Source organism: Schistocerca nitens, chromosome 5, assembly GCF_023898315.1.
Source record: "Schistocerca nitens isolate TAMUIC-IGC-003100 chromosome 5, iqSchNite1.1, whole genome shotgun sequence".
NCBI lineage: Eukaryota > Metazoa > Arthropoda > Insecta > Orthoptera > Acrididae > Schistocerca > Schistocerca nitens.
The window spans coordinates 164,489,663-164,511,306 of record NC_064618.1 but is presented as its reverse complement, the minus strand read 5'-3'; positions in this window follow the sequence as shown (position 1 = coordinate 164,511,306).

Here is a 21,644-nt window from a genome sequence, read left to right as displayed (position 1 = left end):
CCAATACTGAATTCCACTAACCGTAATAATCACTTCGCCACTGAGGCGAAAAACTCATCTCGTCAGTTCGGTTTAAAATTGCCCCGCCTCTGCGAAAGTACTTCTGTCGTCGTTCGCTGTGGATTTGGCTCAACTTTTCTCTTTTTTGTCTCCTTCCCTCTCGCGCTCACGTAATTCTGCTCGGTGTTGAAATAGGAATGCATTTGTGTTGAAGAATATTAGGATATGCACTTATTCCTTGCAATTCTAGCTCCCCCAGTAACTATATTAGAGTTCTACTTTACGTAAAGGTGTTGAGGATATATCGCAATTATTCATTCTATGTGCTCTTAGAAACAGAAATATTTACCTTATAATTTTGTATTATGATCCATTAATGTTGTAGAGTGAGCCATATCTACTATCAACACTTACATTTCTACCATTGCTATATATATATATATATATATATATATATATATATATATATATATATATATATATATATTGCGGGTAGTAACACCGTCTCCATTGGTCATGCCACTCACTTAAGGCCTGCTAGGATTACAATGCGGCCCTTTACGGTCCGAATGAAAAGCACATTATCATTATTATTCTCATTAAGGTTAAAAACTGGCCAAATGCGTACAGGAGTCGCGCACTGTGGGTACTGCACAAACTTAATTATGTATACAGACAGTTCATCCATTCCCGGAATCGGGAATGTCGGCCATCTCTGTCTTCTATCGACATTGATATGGGCAATATGTCCGTACCAGGAATTCCGAGATTTTTGAGAATATTTTAATTTCAATAATATAAATGTTATTGTCTGATAAAGAACGACAAAAACTTTTTCGTGTAGTAAAATTACAAATTTACAGCGGATTTTTTTGTATTTGGTTGTACCGTGAAACCTTGCTTCTTGCGAACTTTCATACTTTGATGAGTCAGTTTGCGATATCAAAAAATGTGACTTAAGTGGCCGCAGCATTTGGTTGCGTTAACTTTGAAGCTTAGGATGCCAAGGGCAAATTGACCTTAGTATAAGATATAAATATCAACTTAATACGTTTACGAGTTCCTGATAAATAGGGGGCTTAACAGTCGGAGGAACAGGCAGAGAGTCAAATAAGAAATGAGTAAAAATATTTCGTTTGATATAATAACCAATTTATAGTTTTCGAAATTTTTCCTTGGATCGTACGGTGAAACATTTTTTGGCATATTTCATGACTGTGGGCAACGGGAAGTACCCTGAAAGAATTTGCTACTATTAAAAGGTGCGACATAGACGGCTGAATCTTTTCGTTGCATTTGCTTTTAAGTTTCAGTTTTTGATACCGCCTAAGAACCAGAGCCATCAGTATGTGACATAAATTTCGCCCTGACACGACTACCTGTTCCTGACAAAAAGGGTTTTCAACATTCAGAAAGACAGACAGTCCACAAAGTGATCCTATAAGAACCCACTTTGTACCAACTGAGACACGGAAGCCAAAAATAACTATAAAAATTTTAAATGTGCACAAAGGCAAATACAGAAATATGCATAAGACAAATAGTTAAGGGAAACAGAAATTGTGAGATTATAACGCTTTTGTGGAATCGGTCAACGCCGAGTTCAGCACAGTTGTGAAGAGTGCTTCCTTGTCATATCTCATAACACTTGGTTCGCAGCATATTCCTCGGGAGTCACAGAAGAGTGGCGGATTTTTGTTGTTACAGAACAATGAAAACAATAGTAAAATGTATATGAAAATATCGTATTTAGGTTGAAAATTACTGTTGCTTGATTTTAATGTACCTGAGATTGTATTATGCACATTTCTTCTACACATTTAACTTTCGTCACACCTTAATTCGATATTTTTTATTTAGAGTATGGCTAATACAGACATATCATGAAATTAAATTACATATACATATGTACATATTGGCACACAAGAAACTTAAGTTTGTCTTTACAACTGAATATCTTGTCCTTGAATTCAGCGCACCGCATCTGGATTTGTTGGCAGGAAGTCCTCTTCAGCACCGTGGTAGGCTCGAATCCTCCATTCACTGGCAATGTGGTGAACAGTCTGGTACGGAGTCCCGCATCACAGGATGGATTGGGCAGTTTCTTCGATTTAAAGACAGCATCCCTGCACCTTACACGTGCCTCCTGGGTGGTGCTAATTGAGCAACAGTGATTACAGGCAGCCAAACTATCCATAGGATCTCCTGGCAATGGCATGTCTACTAAATAGCAAAAACAGTTCTTTATTCCGCAACAACGTCAATTATCCGATAGGATGTCGTGGTTTAGTAACAACCTGTCAACAGCCAAATCAGTTTTAGACGTACTCTCTTCGTGGGAAGCACCACAGGTACATGAGTGTATCGTAGAGTAGTGCGATCTTTTTGAAACTTAAAGTGAACAGTTTAAGTTTTACTTTTCTTCGTATTCATCCGTGCTTTTCACAGAAAAATGGAATAAGCTTTTAAAGTACTAACATGTAAGTGGTGCACGAAAAAGAAAGAAAAGGTTAGAATTAAAACAGAAAGGAAACAAATTAGTGAAAATAAGTAATTATTTTTCTCTTCCTAGTGATAGTGCTAGTTCCACGGTTAGAGAACTTTGTAGCGCCACAAGTGAGTGCTTTTCTGAACGTGACAACAGCAACTGTGAAAACGGAAAAGAAAAGAGAGTAACAATGTCGCCATAAATATAATTAGGCCTATTAATATTTCAGGCTATCCAAATGCTAGAGCGGATTATCAGTTAGATGTAGATGATGGATCTAAAATTTTTTTTGTGAAATAAAATTGTTAGCCGCCAAAGGATCCATTCCCCGAAGATGTTAAAGAGGAAAATAAGTCCTTCGCCACTAAATATTACGAAAACTAACACTGAAAGTGTAAAGTATTTTGAGAGACACGTTGTGTCATTCGTCTAAAAATCGTTCTGTTTGCTATAAACTATGTTGTCTCTTTGGAGGACACATATCGCCATCAGCTTGAAGGGAATGGATTCGAGACTGGAGGTGGCTAACCAAAACTATAGTGCGACACGAAACTAGCTATTCACATTTGACCGCATGTGTTGCTTTCAATTCGTGACGTTAGAAAGACACCGCTGACACGGGTGTGGATTCTTTAGAAAACAGAGAACATACGGAAACAGCTCCTTGAGCGTTTTGTGAATGTGACGCTAACACTAGCATCCAATAATATAGCTTTTCGGAGACATATGAAGGAAACTGGACCATCAAACAGTTGATTTTTTTTTTACCAAATATCAAACTTCACGCGAAGCTCTATCCTGTATAAAGTCATCTAATAAATAAACCAAAATACACACAAAACAAATTTAAAATGAGTAAATAAATATCCTACTCCTTGCAGATGAGAAAGAAATTGATAAATTACAGATAAAACATAAGTTATTATAAAGGAGATCAGTTAACTCAGATATTTATATACGACAGATTTACATGATGTCAGTGGAAAGCCTTGTGATGTAACGATAAATGAAGTTTCTTAGGCTTTCGTTAAGTAAAAGGTCAAATGGCACCAAGAGTAGGAAAGGAAATACTAAGTGCAATAAAGAAAAAGGGTCTCTACTTAATTAAATGCCATGGCCATGGTTATGACGGTTGTGTGAATATGTCAGGCATAAACAAAGGTATTAGAACGAAAACTGAACAAAAACAAAATACTGCAAAATACGTGCACTTTACAGCGCATAATTTAACCTTAGTACTTAACAATAGTGCAGGAGACATTCAAGAAATCAGGTTATTTATTGACACGGTAGAAATCTTTTATGTTTTCTTCAGTGATAGCATTAAAATATGATAAATGTTGGTACCTTTTTGTACCTTAAAAAACTTTGCCCGTCATGTTGGTCTTCGAGATAGCGGTTTGTTAAAGCCCTCCTTTATGCTTATGTGATGAATTTGTCAAAAGCAATATTGTATCTAAGAAAAGGGAACAAAGGAACAAGCTGTTGTTTTAAAAAACTAATCAGGGAAATTTCTAAAATGTACCATTTGGCCTCCAAGATTATGCAGTCGGAAAATGTAGAGCTTGATAAAGTGTGTTCTCTTCTTCGGAAAGACGCTGATAATTTATCTTGCTAACGACACATCTTTGGCAAGGAAATGGGGCATTTCGTCACAATTTGAAAATAAAATAATTCGAAAAGTGAAAAGCATTTTGACGAATTGTGTCAGGAGGAGCAGCTAGCGGCTCAAAATATGTATTTCAGAACCACAGTTTCAATGACTGTTTGGAGTTTAACATTGCCCAGATTTTATGATCTGAATAATGATTATCATTTCTTCAAAATTATTTTCCTAAAATGCTCCCGAAGAAGGGATTCACGATGCAGCAATAATGTTTCAAAATGAATATGAGGAAGATTTATCAGTAAACTGCCAGACCGGGAATTAATAGCCTTAATAATCTCTACAACTGACTTAATAAAACTGTTAGTAATACAGCATTCAATCATAGCTGCCATAGTTACAGATTTGTGCAGAGCGTTTACCTGCTTTAAACTAATCCTGTTACTGTTTCTTGAGCTGAACGCTCATTTTCGAAGCTCAGACTTATGAAGAATCACTTCCGGAACTCTGTGACCGAAGACACATCTGCTAAACTCAGCCTCCTCAGAAGAGAAAGTGAAAAATCTGGATCCATTGATGTCAGGGAAGTCATCAAGACCTTCGCATCACAGAAAGCAAGCTGCATGGTACAGTTTCGCTAGAAATTAACGTGAGTAAAATGAGATTTTATAACAACAAAGACGTCAGACAACATGTAGAAGTATAGACCGATGCTTATGCCAATCACCACAATTTATTTAATTTTGAATGACATTTACCGCTGTTAATAAGTTTGTTTAATATTTTGAAAACAGTGAACGAATGACTCTTTTGTTTATATAGCCGCAAAAGAAGTCGAGTAGCACCTTGGTGTAATGGTTATGATACTAAACTGTTGCACGAAGGGTCGTGACTTTATAACTCACATGCGTTTTACAATTTTAATTTCTATGTTCGGTTCGAGTACATTCTAGAAGTATCCACAATTGTCAAGAATCATTGTGCTGGAATGTTCTGTAGCTGTATATATACCGCATGTGTTCAAGCCGGAGGCAGTTCGCCCCGCGCTCTTGTATATGCTGAGAGGCACCCACATGCCTTGCTCATACCGTGGCATCAAGCAGTCAGGCCTGCAAGATGAGTGGTCTGCCAAGCGAGTGGGTTCATTCTCATTTATCGAGTAACATGAACTCTCGTACTCACAATTAAGTTACAAGTTATCCTCCTATATGAATAATACGCAACGGAAACACACATCTGACTATTAGTAATGTACAGAACTCTGACTGTTCACTACGCACTGGCAATACCACATTTTCTTTTTTTATTTAACGGCTTTTATCAACACGTGGCCATCACACTGAATACGAGTGGCGCGCACATTATAATTTCTGGATATCATGACAACATACAATTCGAAGGAAAAGGCCACGAGTATTTTTCTTTTCACTATCTTATTTATTCCGATAAATTCTATAACCTAAACACACAAATTCTATAACCTACAACAATAACACATGAGAAATTCCGCCCATTTGGCATGGCTTTACATTGGTGAATCTCTATCTTATGGTCTCGTAATTATTTAACGCTACAGTGCACTTTCTGGATAGGATGGTGGATCTTTTATTATTTCTCACATTTCGACTCTCACAACCATCATCAAGAAACTTTCCTTCAGACCGAGCGGTACAAAAGGAACACGCATAACCCACTACCTCTGAAACTACCTTGCTACTCTCCCATGCAAACCACACATACTTAAATTACATGACATACACCACACTACAACATGAAATACAACACAGGGAATAGTCACAACATTATCACGTTCAGCTTTCCTACTTCAATTAATATTTATCCCAGTTTCACACGACACTGCCCCACTTCGTAATTCTACTTTCCTACTATGAACTCTGGAGATATATGCACGTCTTCCTGTGCAATGCAAGCCAAGTGGCGTTGCTGGATAGACGGCTGACTCACCTTGCTTCTCTCTCAGAGTATTATAGTTTGAATCAAGCGTCACACGGAAACATATCACGCAAAGTAATATTAAGAACATATTCATCACACACATGAGTCCACAACTGATACCATAGACGAGTACTTCTCTTTATCCTTTGTCTCATACACAGATTGAGACTCACACAGTACTCACCACGTGGAAGTACTCGCCTCTAATTTCAAGTCCTGCACACGCTATTTCTTAAATATTTCAAGTTATAGTACACACGCTAGTAATTCAGCTTAACTTAAGCACATGGAAGTATTTCAACTTATTGCTACACGTGGTTTCATTGCGACCGTTCGTCACTTCCGAAGTTTACTACGATCCCATTAATATTACCTGCCTGACATTTAATTTTCCCCGCAAAAGTTCCTGAAATAGCGAAATTATTATTTCAAATTACTCTTAAATATTCCACATGCATACCATGTCTCCACTCTTTTGCCTTTACGGAGCACAACTAAGACAGGTCTTAATAACACAAGATCCAGCGGCAGAGTGCTGAAACATGGCCGTTCTTCAGGTTCTCTCGCACCTCTGCCGAAGTGGGGGAGCACCTTGCTACCATATTGGTCAGCCACATTTCAGGTGCTCAAAGCTCAGGTAAATTTCATCTCTTTGGTCCCACAAAAGGTGGCCAAAGGATCGTCTCAAAGATGATCATATATTCACATTCACTATCTGCGGTTAGCAGACGACCATACATTCATTCAGTTCACAGATCTCACCGAACTGGATGTAGGGATTTATTTTGTGGGAGTGCACATGTGATCAATTAAATAAATAAATTGTCATTCTTTCCTACACTTGTATCCGGCTTCACTGTACTAATTGAAATTGAGTTATTTTACAAAAAAAAAGTGTTGTTCTGAGAAAAATAATGAAGTATGTTGTACCTATTTTCAATGTCGGGCAGTACTGTACCCTTTCACCACCAGCTACCCATGCAGAAAAAAATGGCACGGTACTATCCTTGCAATGCGAGGGTAGTTCCGAACATTTTTTTAAGAAAGTTGTGTTAGAAACAAACGTAGCAAGTCATCAAAATAACCAGGAGGAGACCTTAGCCCCTGGTGACTTCAAATAGACGACCTAATGCTGTTACTTTACCAAATTATTGACACAGTTGTTGCATTATTGTACTCTCCACAATCCGGAGTAACATACACATACAAATTTACATCAATCCAAATGGCAAATAAAACATTACATCATACAAATAAAAAATAATGGTGAGATAAAAATTTGCTTAGTTACCGGGATCTCCGTTATTTTTAGGAGTAATCCAAACTTCAATAATTCTAAAACAAATAAAAAAATACTAATTGTACTCATAAAATTTTAAATAGCTCACCGTCCAAACACAGAACAAGTAATCTGACATTCATAAATTGCGTTGTAATAATCTTTACACGGCAATGTCTAAATACAAAACAAAGTCAACAAAAGAAAAAAAATTGCGTACACTATTTACATGTAGGATATCAGGCTCCATACCATTAGTCTAAAATATACATCAAACCTACAGAGAAATAAAACTGAGAAGAAAAACAGTGATATACACCACAAGGTACATACTGGTTATGTAATATGTTTCATCTAAGACACCATGTCATACCTCATTAACTATCATCACTTAAGCAATTGCCACCACTACTCGACTGTGAGTTTAACCTTATCCTTGTCCACCAGTACAAATACCTGCTGCTGAGCTAATCAGTCCATCAACTTTGATCAATACACGCAATAAATAGTTAGGAATAAGTGCTTGAATCCACCAGTAGCTCTGGTATCTTACTCTACTGCTCATTTCTCTGTTGTTACACATTTAGAGGACAAGAACTTGCATTTCGACTAGCCTTCGTTACACTTTAATGTGAAATACCACCACTGTGATAATGCAAATAAGTGGCTTCAGTCAACACACCAACAAGATTATTACTGTCCACGACATCAAAATGCATCAGTTAATTCCGATATTTGTTGTGCAATGCAAACTTTTGTCCCCTGTGACAACCTTACTGACCAATGCAAGTAGAGCCGCTACGTTCGTATTACGCCACTGGCTAATAATTAAGGCATCATTGTACCAAATATTCTAACAAACATGCTACATGAACTTGATAACCCAGAACAAACAAAAAAAAAAACACTAACTATTCTAAACACAAATGTTAAGTGAAATACAATTACACTTGCTGTCCCTTCTGGAATGAAACATATAAAAAAATTTACAGAATTACAAGTACAAATACATTATTCCCTATCTCGCGAGTCACACGGAATCATTTCATTCTGTGATTTTCTTGGGGTCAAAAAGTTGCTGACAGGTTCCCTAGAAACACTGTCTCGGTGTCAAAGCTCTCCCATGGTTACCTGGACGAAAGTCTTTAAGTCACTCAAATCGGCATTTTGAACTCATTAAACACAAATGTCATAGTCACTCTCAGAGTACCATCCACACGAATCTGGTCGTCCAGAAATGGCCCTACAACTACTATTACCCACGGTTCTGTCCTTTCAGTTCATTGTGGAGTGTACCCCGACCGGCAGTGGAGTGGGGAGTGCAAAGACTCTGTCGCCTCTCCCATGCCGACGTCAGCTTGGCTTACGTGGTACGGGTGCGTTCTGTGTAGCCCCTCAGCGCTACGACACCCAATCAGTCAGACCGTTCCGTGCATCTCACAACATTACAGACAAAAGGATATTCTTACAGTATTTAAATACTGATTGATTACATGTATGATCTAATAGATACATTGGTAATAAAAGAATCTTTGTTCCAAAAAAACGTAAAATCATACACCCTAGTTTTCTACACATACAACATCAACATTTATCCCTTTTCTATATACGGCCAACACTAGTGCTATTGATTGTACCTATCGTCCCTCATACAAAACATGAAAGTGTAAAAAAAAAACAAAAGGAATAAGAAACAATCTATACAGCTCATAATTACAATATCAAATAGTAGACTACTCTAACATCCTATCACAGTGAAAATATTAGAAACTGTTGATTCTAAAACTACAATATACAGTGAACCTTTGCGCTTGTGACAGACTGAAATTAATACCCCTTGAAAGTATTCTAACAAAAAAATAAGAAATAATCTACATAGCTCACAATTACCTACCACATGTTATTAAATAGTAAACTACTTTAACATCCTAACACAATAAACATTTTAGAAACTTATGACTCTAAATCTACAACATACAATGCGCCTTTGTGCCTGTGACAGACTGAAATTAGTATCTCTTTATATATTTTATCTTTATTATATATAACAACATTTATAGGACATGTATGAACCATCCACATGATGTCAGATCCTGACCTGCCATCGAGGTTCATCCAAATCAAACAATAAAGCACAATAATGTTTTAGTTATGGATCGGTAGCATCCCCTTTACAGGAGTGTGCGCATTCATCACACTACTCTACGACTCTCACTCACCAGACATCACATTTTCCTTCTCATTCAATCCATTAATACACTAACAGAATAGGTCTAGAAGTCAGCTAACCTTAATACCACCACACTCACGACAACTTACCATACCTTTTCTCCCTTATACTCAACCACATAACACATGAAGCTGTTTTGGAGATAGCATTCCAGTCTCCAAATTCGTCCTTTCACTCTGGCACCTCTCTCCATCGGCTTACCTCTGCATTCACTTTACCGATTATTCATCCTGCTAAATATCAACTTAGAATTGCGACATTTCATCTAAGAACAAAAAATACACAAATTATTCATCCTGCAAAATAACTGTACACATTCTTGGTACCGTTTTGATTAGTTATACTGGTACCAGGCTTCAACAACAACAACAAAAATTATCTTTTTCATATTGAAAATGTTATGGTAAGAATTAGATTTACACTTATATTACATCTTACGTCAGTATTCCATAACGTTCACCATCTGGATCTCATACTCCCTTTATGTCCTTTCACGTTGTGCAGTTGTCCTCATCTCGTCATTCGTATTTCGGCTCTCCGTCCGTCCACTACTTCATCATTTCCTGGTCTTCCTTCGCCATTGGCATCAGTCTCTATTGCAGCATACACAGGCCTCTCTGTAACATACATCTAAGACATCTCCACATTATTAATTCTACTCACCCTTATTTACCACTGTTTCATCACGTCGAATCTCTCTTTATTAATCACACTGCTTCACATCGCTTCTCTCCTTAAATATCACCTTTATCAACTACTAATTATCACGTCGCTTCTCTCACTATCTACCATCTTTAAACCACTCATTAATCATCACGTCGTTTCTGCTTGATCCTTATTCATATGACAAAAAATACGTACATACACCACTCTGTCGACTCCTGTTCATGACTCATTCGACCAGTCTATTCCGTCATACTTCCTGACATCCTGCATGAAAATTCTTATGTTCGATTTGACTATGCACAACGTTACACACCACAAATAAAAACACTGACTATCTATCATAAATTGCCTACTTTCGATCTATCCATAACTTTTCCATAATTTGATGTTAGAAATGTGATGAAGCCCACGAGATTGTTTTCCCTTGATCGTCTCAATCAGTACAGCATTTTCATGGACAATGCGCCTCACTCTAAATGGTCCACTGTACACAGTAAAGAATTTGCTAGTTAGGAATCTGTGCTTACATGAAAATTAAATGTGTGCAGAGAGTATACAAGCTGGGAGAGATGGGACAGCCCAAGTGTTAGAAACTTTGCTGCTGGTGGCCTCTTTCCCTAACACCAGATTCTGAACAACCATACACAGCACTTCATTATAACTGTCACCACGACCATGACATACTATAGATCAGATGGGATCTAATTTTAAAACTTCGATCACAATGTTGACTTTTTACATTACGTGTTAAGTACCTGCAATAGTCAAATCGCACTAATTAAAATGGACTCATTGGCACTATTACATAACATTTTTTTAGGAACTGGTTTGTTTTGAGGAAACAGTCCTTTTACTTTAGTGTTCGAAATAAAATTTGCAAATTTTGCTCTGAGAGACCAGCCTAACACATTCCATTACTGGTGTTTTATTCTCTGATCAGAAGTAAGGTATTTGCATTCCTACATATCAATAGAGTATGTCTGCTACATAGACAATTTTCAGTGCCAGCGGCATGTGTTTTAAGGCAAGATGCTAAGGGCTGATATGTTGGATTAGTCTCTCCTATCCTTCAATCCATTATGACAAGAATGAAATGCCAGGATTCCATGCTCTCCTGTCATTCTGATAGTTTCTGCCGTTCCTATCGTCGACACTATCTGACCTATGAGTCGTGTCTCCGTTCACGATATTGCTCTCATTATCCAATTCTTGTAACAAGTGCTGAAATGACGCAGAATCGTCTAAGCCTCTGCCTGCTATCGCTATATCTCTGCGCAATTTCACTGGAAACTTCGTTATTCAGATCCTAATGAGCTCCCCAGGTTCGTATGGCACATCCAAATACCAATTTCGTCCCAGCATTTCCTGATAGCACACCACTGGATTTCTTATACCACCTTCGTTATAATTTGGCATCAGCAATATGCTTTGCTTAAGCTGGTCCTGCTTACTCTTCGACCAGAATTCATTTAAAAACTTGTCACAAAATATCTTGTAGCTACTACAGTCTTTAATAACTTCCTGCATTTTCGCTCTAGCCTCGTCCCTCAAATGGTTACACACAAACTTCATTTTGAGGAGCGGTCCCCACGATGAAGGTAATGAATCTTGAAATTGAGACAGCCACAGGCATGGATGTTGGTAATTATCAGGATCTGGAAAACAAGTGTATGTTTGTACTGACACGAAGTGCCTCCTACGTTCTTCTTCCCCATTTATGTTTTCCGACCTTGGACTATACCCAGTTGGGTATGCCACCTGTTTTATCCGACAAAACCGTTCTTCTAACTCTCTGAGTTCGTCTTCCCCTTCTGCCTATTTTAGTTTTTTGAATTTATCTCACTCTCCCTCTGCAGTCTACCTGGTGGTGTCACCTTCGCTACTGCATGCTAATTGCAACTGTGCTAGTTCTTCCCTATGTTTCCTACTTCTTTCTAATTGCGCCTCTTTAAGCTGTAATAGTGAGTGTATTTCCCCCTGGTTGGCATAATCCTCTCGCTGCGCACTGTCAGAGCCTGTCTCGCCTCTTGTTCTGATCTTTTCTACATCCGTACTAATCTTATTCATTCTGACCACTACCTCTTTGATTCGCTCATCCGGCAACACGTCCCTACGCTCTGTAGTATCACTCTCTATTGCAATTATTCGTACCTCCAAATTATTGGCTTTTTCTTTCACGGCGTCACATACTTGCTTCAACGCACCCAGATTCTTCTCCCCCTCATCTAACTGATTATTAACTGCGGGCAGACGCTCAACGATAACTGAGTGTAGCTTCCTCATTGCCTCTTTATTTCCCTTATCCCTTGCCTCCAATCTTTCCTTATTTGCCTCCAATCTTTCCTTATTTGCTTCCAATCTTTCCTTAGTATCTCTATTCATCGCTTGCAATCTTTCCTTATTATCTCTATCCATCCTCTGTAAAAACTGAAGTAGCACATTGTCATTTGCTACTTTCAACGCGCTCACCTCGTTCGCCTGAGAAGCAGTAGCTTCGCTAAGGATAGCTACACTTTTACTGCCTACCTGACCTAGTCCCGGCTCGCCCGCGTCGTTGGGAAAAGCCTCCGGTTGCGGACAAAGCTCGCCGTTTAAAGGATCACCTAGCTGTGGTCCGCTGAACAATTCAGCTCCTTCCGAGTGTTTGCCGTTCTCGCTCATTAACCCAAGGTCGACACCTACTTCCTGCTGCACTGCTACGTTCACCCCAGAATCACTATTCTCCATGGTGACTACACTTTTCGACTGCGACCTAGTTACTATGGACATTACGAAAAAAAATTATGCAACGATCTTCCAGCCTTGGATGATATAGCAATTAATTACCTAAAACAATAAAAGATCCTCACCAATCCAGAAAGAAATTGCAAACAAAAAAATTTACTTCTTAGCGCTATCACAATATATTCCATCAAAAAAATCTTAACAGCAAACCCTAACAGCAAAATCCTGGCAGGGTCGAAATTATGAGAGGCACCCACATGCCTTGCTCGTACTGTGGCATCAAGCAGTCAGGCCTGCAAGATGAGTGGTCTGCCAAGCGAGTGGATTCATTCTTATTTATCAAGTAACATGAACTCTCGTACTCACAATTAAGTTACAAGTTATCCTCCTATACGAATAATTCGCAACGGAAAAACACATCTGACTATAAGTAATTTACAGAACTCTGACTGTTCACTACGCACTGGCAACACCACATTTTCTTTTTTTATTTAACGGCTTTTATCAACACGTGGCCATCACACAGAATATGAGTGGCGCGCACATTATAATTTCTGGATATCATGACAACATACAATTCGAAGGAAAAGGCCACCACTATTTTTCTTTTCACTATCTTATTTATTCCGATAAATTCTATAACCTAAACACACAAATTCTATAACCTACAACAATAACACATGAGAAATTCCGCCCATTGGGTATGGCTTTACATTGGTGAATCTCTATCTTATGGTCTCGTAATTATTTAACGCTACAGTGCACTTTCTGAATAGTATGGTGGATCTTTTATTATTTCTCACACTTCGACTCTCACAACCATCATCACGAAACTTTCCTCCAGACCGAGCGGTACAAAAGGAACACGCATAACCCACTACCTCTGAAACTACCTTGCTACTCTCCCATGCAAACCACACATACTTAAATTACATGACATACACCACACTACAACATGAAATACAACACAGGGAATAGTCACAACATTATCACTTTCAGCTTTCCCACTTCAATTAATATTTATCCCAGTTTCACACGACACTGCCCCACTTCGTAATTCTACTTTCCTACTATGAACTCTGGAGATACATGCACGTCTTCCTGTGCAATGCAAGCCAAGTGGCGTTGCTGGATAGACGGCTGACTCACCTTGCTTCTCTCTCAGAGTATTATAGTTTGAATCAAGCGTCACACAGAAACATATCACACAAAGTAATATTAAGAACATATTCATCACACACACGAGTCCACAACTGATACCATGGACGAGTACTTCTCTTTATCCTTTGTCTCATACACAGATTGAGACTCACACAGTACTCACCACGTGGAAGTACTCGCCTCTAATTTCAAGTCCTGCACATGCTATTTCGTAATTATTTCAAGTTATAGTACATACGCTAGTAATTCAGCTTAACTTAAGCACATGGAAGTATTTCAACTTATTGCTACACGTGGTTTCATTGTGACCGTTGGTCACTTCTGAAGTTTACTACGATCCCATTAATATTACCTGCCTGACATTTAATTCTCCCCACAAAAGTTCCTGAAACAGAAAAATTATTACTTCAAACTACTCTTAAATATTCCACATGCATACCATGTCTCCACTCTTTTGCCTTTACGGAGCACACCTAAGACAGGTCTCAATAACACAAGATCCAGTGGCAGAGTGCTGAAACATGGCCGTTCTTAAGGTTCTCTCGCACCTCTGCTGAAGTGGGGGAGCACCTTGCTACCGTATTGGTCAAGCACATTTCAGGTGCTCAAAGCTCAGGTAAATTTCATCTCTTTGGTCCCACCAAAGGTGGCCAAAGGATCGTCTCAAGGATGATCATATATTCACATTCACTATCTGCGGTTAGCAGACGACCATACATTCATTCAGTTCACAGATCTCACCGAACTGAATGTAGGGATTTATTTTGTGGGAGTGCACATGTGATCAATTAAATAAATAAATTGTCATTCTTTCCTACACTGGTATCCGGCTTCGCTGTATTAATTGAAATTGAGTTATTTTACAAAAAAAATGTGTTGTTCTGACAAAAATAATGAAGTATGTTGTACCTATTTTCAATGTCGGGCGGTACTATACCCTTTCACCACCGGCGACCCATGCAGAAAAAAATGGCACGGTACTATCCTTGCAATGCGAGGGTAGTTCCGAACATTTTTTAAAGAAAGCTGTGTTAGAAACAAACTTAGCAAGTCATCAAAATAACCAGGAGGAGACCTTGTATAAACCCTCTATATACTCCTTCCACCTTTCTGCCTTCCCTTCTTTGCTTAGAACTGGGTAGCCATCTGAGCTCTTGATATTCATACAACTGGTCTCTTCTCTCCAAAGGACTCTTTAATTTTCCTGTAGGCAGTATCTATCTTGCCCCTAGTGAGACAAGCCTCTACATCCTTATATTTGTCCTCTAGCCATCCCTGCTTTGCGATTTTGCACTTCCTGTCGATCTCATTTTTGAGACGTTTGTATTCCTTTTTGCCTGCTTCATTTACTGCATTTTTATATTTTCTCCTTTCATCAATTAAATTCAATATTTCTTCTGTTACCCAAGGATTTCTATTAGCCCTCGTCTTTTTACCTACTTGATCCTCTGCTGCCTTCACTACTTCATCCCTCAGAGCTACCCATTCTTCTTCTACTGTATTTCTTTCCCCCATTCCTGTCAATTGTTCCCTTATACTCTCCCTGAAACTCTCTACAACCTCTGGTTTTTTTCATTTTATCCAGGTCCCATCTCCTTAAATTCCCACCTTTTTGCAGTTTCTTCAGTTTCAATCTGCAGTTCATAACCAATAGATTGTGGTCAGAATCCACATCTGCCCCTGGAAATGTCTTACAATTTAAAACCTGGTTCCTAAATCTCTGTCTTACCATTATATTATCTATCTGATACCTTTTAGTATCTCCAGGATTCCTCCAGGTATCCAACCTTCTATTATGATTCTTGAACCAAGTGTTAGCTATGATTAAGTTATGCTATGTGCAAAATTCTACAAGGCGGCTTCCTCTTTCATTTCTTGCCCCCAATCCATATTCACCTTCTATGTTTCCTTCTCTCCCTTTTCCTACTGACGAATTACAATCACCCATGACTATTAAATTTTCGTCTCCCTTCACTACCTGAATAATTTCTTTTATCTCGTCATACATTTCATCAATTTCTTCATCATCTGCAGAGCTAGTTGGCATATAAACTTGTACTACTGTAGTAGGCATGGGCTTTGTGTCTATCTTGGCCACAATAATGCGTTCACTATGCTGTTTGTAGTAGCGTAACCGCACTCCTATTTTTTTATTCATTATTAAACCTACTCCTGCATTACCCCTATTTGATTTTGTATTTATAACCCTGTAATGACCTGACCAAAAGTCTTGTTCCTCCTGCCACCGAACTTCACTAATTCCCGCTATATCTAACTTTAACCTATCCATTTTCCTTTTTAAATTTTCTAACCTACCTGCCCGATTAAGGGATCTGACATTCCACGCTCCGATCCGTAGAACGCCAGTTTTCTTTCTCCTGATAACGACAGGTCATATATTTTATTTTAGGGGGTCTGGATTTTTATTTTTACAGGCGTGCTTCACGCATCTGATTCTACTACTGCGTTTACTAGCGGCCACCTCCACCGGTATTTTTTGTGCTTCATTTCTGATGGATAATCTCCCTATGATGATAAACAGATCGGTGTCAGCTATTTGATACATGTTTCATCATATCCCTGCAGTCATTCGTTGGTAACTCCTTACGTAGGTACACTGCCGGCTTCGGGACACAGAAAAGGATCTTGTGAAAGATCCTGAAACATTCATCCAGTTCTTTGTGTATAACACTCCTTGTCTGCATACAATTCTCCTGTACTCCCTAGTTGCAGAGTGCATTTCCCCAGCCCTTGGCCACGTTGACAAGTCGATCGAGGACCGTCGCCAAATGGTGATCTGCATTACACCAGCCTCTCTTTGCTTGAAGAGACCAAACTTTCAACGTCGCTGCTGATCGCTTATTGAAGGATAGCGTCTTGATTAAAACAATGATGAGCCTCTCAAGCTATTTTGGACATTGGTTCAGCCTAGTATCACCGTGGATGCCTCTTGATCTAGAATATGTTTAACGTCTGTTCCAGTCAGCACTAACCATGTCGCCGACAGCGGGCGTTCCCTGACTGTATGGTCTAGAGTGGCTTCTTTACCAAAGACACACTCCTTTGTTACTTTCATTCTGATTCGGATGAAGCACGTGACATTTGAACTTTCTTTGTCAGAGTGCGAGACTATCATGTCTCTCAAGGAAAATGAATTGCAGTATCTTATCTGTTGTGGGTTTGCAGTATCGATGACATCAAAAATGAATACTGAATTTGGTTTTGGTTTATCTGGAAGTGGGACTTAAGTGCTATCACTATATTTTTCGTATGTCAATTTTTCAATAGCATCCGATACCTCCTGTATGATTTTTAGGCTGAAATACTGTTTTGGAGCACACACATATTTTGAAAGCGAACTCTGTCTGGGTTATTTAGAAGCATCAATACTACATTCGTTGTAATGCAATTAGAAGGATGAATAAGCATTGTAGTTATGTTGTTAGGTAGGAACAGCACTTTTAAATTTTAATTCTTCTATAGTATTGTATGACAAGTGGGTATATATTACGTTGATGTTGTTTCATCCATAGACATTTTGATGAATATGCAGGTACATTAACATACACTCCTGGAAATGGAAAAAAGAACACATTGACACCGGTGTGTCAGACCCACCATACTTGCTCCGGACACTGCGAGAGGGCTGTACAAGCAATGATCACACGCACGGCACAGCGGACACACCAGGAACCGCGGTGTTGGCCGTCGAATGGCGCTAGCTGCGCAGCATTTGTGCACCGCCGCCGTCAGTGTCAGCCAGTTTGCCGTGGCATACGGAGCTCCATCGCAGTCTTTAATACTGGTAGCATGCCGCGACAGCGTGGACGTGAACCGTATGTGCAGTTGACGGACTTTGAGCGAGGGCGTATAGTGGGCATGCGGGAGGCCGGGTGGACGTACCGCCGAATTGCTCAACACGTGGGGCGTGAGGTCTCCACAGTACATCGATGTTGTCGCCAGTGGTCGGCGGAAGGTGCACGTGCCCGTCGACCTGGGACCGGACCGCAGCGACGCACGGATCCACGCCAAGACCGTAGGATCCTACGCAGTGCCGTAGGGGACCGCACCGCCACTTCCCAGCAAATTAGGGACACTGTTGCTCCTGGGGTATCGGCGAGGACCATTCGCAACCGTCTCCATGAAGCTGGGCTACGGTCCCGCACACCGTTAGGCCGTCTTCCGCTCACGCCCCAACATCGTGCAGCCCGCCTCCAGTGGTGTCGCGACAGGCGTGAATGGAGGGACGAATGGAGACGTGTCGTCTTCAGCGATGAGAGTCGCTTCTGCCTTGGTGCCAATGATAGTCGTATGCGTGTTTGGCGCCGTGCAGGTGAGCGCCACAATCAGGACTGCATACGACCGAGGCACACAGGGCCAACACCCGGCGTCATGGTGTGGGGAGCGATCTCCTACACTGGCCGTACACCACTGGTGATCGTCGAGGGGACACTGAATAGTGCACGGTACATCCAAACAGTCATCGAACCCATCGTTCTACCATTCCTAGACCGGCAAGGGAACTTGCTGTTCCAACAGGACAATGCACGTCCGCATGTATCCCGTGCCACCCAACGTGCTCTAGAAGGTGTAAGTCAACTACCCTGGCCAGCAAGATCTCCGGATCTGTCCCCCATTGAGCATGTTTGGGACTGGATGAAGCGTCGTCTCACGCGGTCTGCACGTCCAGCACGAACGCTGGTCCAACTGAGGCGCCAGGTGGAAATGGCATGGCAAGCCGTTCCACAGGACTACATCCAGCATCTCTACGATCGTCTCCATGGGAGAATAGCAGCCTGCATTGCTGCGAAAGGTGGATATACACTGTACTAGTGCCGACATTGTGCATGCTCTGTTGCCTGTGTCTATGTGCCTGTGGTTCTGTCAGTGCGATCATGTGATGTATCTGACCCCAGGAATGTGTCAATAAAGTTTCCCCTTCCTGGGACAATGAATTCACGGTGTTCTTATTTCAATTTCCAGGAGTGTATGTAAGGTTTTACAGGAATAAGTAAGAAAGCCGCCAGTAACTTTTTTTCTTTATTCTTTAATAGCTACTACAAATATGTTGATAAGTAATCAAACTGAAACGTGACCTCAGTTCTATAGCTCTGTTGCGCCATCCTCAGTTGGACTGATATCGCAAAGAGAAAGGAATATTAAATACTTCAATGTATTTCCATGAATACATCGAATGAACTGCATCCAAGTAATACGTTCACTGATAGTGCAAGCATTAAGATCCTAAATATATTTTTATGAGTGCATATACACTCTTTCTTGAAAATCTTCATTGATTGCAGGAATTCTCAATCGCAAACTGCACTACCCGAGTTTCAGTATTTCGAAGAAACACTGTCGTGATCTGTATAGAGCTGTCACAAAGCTGTACCCATTCATGCATTGATAGTATCACTTTACTACAACAAAATCTAAGATTTTCCGTTACCACAACAGGGTGACACAACGGATTCAATGTCTTTCCAACAATGATTCTTTTCGGACAGTTTGCGTTTAAGCAATGACAGATACATAAAATCGTCGCTGCTGGGTCACGTAGTATCAATAGATCATCTGAACCATTTTGTTGTGGTGGCTTGTTCAAAAAATGGTAGTCAAATGGCTCTGAGCACTATTGTCTAGTCCCCTAGAATTTAGAACTATTTAAACCTGACTAACCTAAGGACATCACACACATCCATGCCAAAGGCAGGATTCGAACCTGCGACCGTAGCGGTCGCGCTGTTCCAGACTGTAGGGCCTAGAACTGCTCGGCCACCCGGCCGGCGGTGGCTTGTCTGTGTAGTTGCAGTTACTTCTCAAACAACAGCAACAGCAACAATAATGAATAATTGAAAACGCATACATTGATAGTATACGTAAAACAACAAATTCTCGCATAATATTGAAATTTTATCCATCTAGTATGCTGGCGTCGTGCAGTTCACGTTCATCCTTCAGCTGGTATTTCCTAACTGACAACACTCCTTCATAGTTATTATTAATAAATGTTACTATACCGCATTGCTTGCAGTATATGCCAAAACTCTGAAGCTGCAGGCAGCGGTGGCTGTAACTGCCGTGTGATTTTCATACTACCTCTCCCTGATGTCAGCACCAGGACCCCAGCCTGTCGGATGTGTCAGTACTAGCGTCATTTCTGTAACTAGTAGGTGCTGCACTGTACTGCGTGTGATTCTATAATTTTCTTCCCGAAGAAATGCACCACACAGCTGTTACAAACTATTATTCTCACACCATAACGTTCTTTATATAATTGCTTTTATTTGGCAGAATTTTCATTGTAGTAATTAACCTTCTCAGTCTTGCAACTGTGATCCGTTCCGTGCTCAATGCCCACGCACTGTGTTCATATAGAACACTCACTTCTCCGATACATTTATGGAACTGCTATGCATTTCAGAATGGCTAAAACCTACTCTTCAGTCTAATTACACACCTGGCATCATATTTTTTGATTGCTAGACTGGTTAGGGTGTAAGACAGGGTGTCGTCTGACGTCCCTACTGTTCAGTCTGTACATCGAGGAAGCAATTACGAAAATAAAAGGAAGGTTCAAGAATGTGATTAAAATTCAAGATGGCAAGATATCAATGACGGGATTCGCCGATGAAATTGCTGTCGTCAGTGAAACTGGAGAAGATTTACAGGATTTATTGAATGGAATGAACAGCCTAATGAGTAAAGAATGTAGATAGTAAATCGGAGAAAGACGAAAGTAACGAAGAGTAGCAGATATGAGAACAGCGAGAAACTTAATATTGGAACTGGTGATCACGAGGTACATGAAGTTAAGGAATTCTGATGCCTAGGCTACAGAATGACCCGTTACTGACCAAACAAGAAAGACATAAGAAACCAATAGCAATCGCAAATAGAGCACTCGAGCCCGAGAAAAGTCTATAAAGTCTACTAGTAACAAACATAGGCCTCATTTTGAGGAAGAAATTTCTGAGAGTTTACATTCTGAGCACAGTATTGTATGATAATGAAACATGAATTGTGGGAGAACTGAAACAGAAGAGAATCTAAGCTTGTGGGATGTGGTGCTAAAGAACAATGAGGAAAATTGCGTGGGCTGATAAGGTAAGGAATGGAGGGGTTCTCCGCGAAATCGGCCAGGAAAGGAATATATGCAAAACACTGACAAGACGAAGGGACAGGATTATACTGCACTTGTTAAGGAATCAGTGAATAACTTCGATGATATTAGACGAAGCTGTAGAGGGGCAAAACTGTAGAGGAAGACAGAGATTGGAATACATCTAGAAAATAATTGAGTATGTAAGTCGTAAGTGCTAATCTGAGATAAAATATTTGGCACAGGGGAGGAATTTGTCACGGGCTAAAAAAAAGGACTGGTTGTTAGGAGACTCCCTAATACTTACTATAGTGGCTATTGCCCCATATATGATTGTTTGTTACTCTTTCGTACATGCCATCATAGCTTCAGCCCTTCGGTAGTAGCAATGCATATTTGAAAATATAGCAGCCAAAGTATTTGAATTTCATG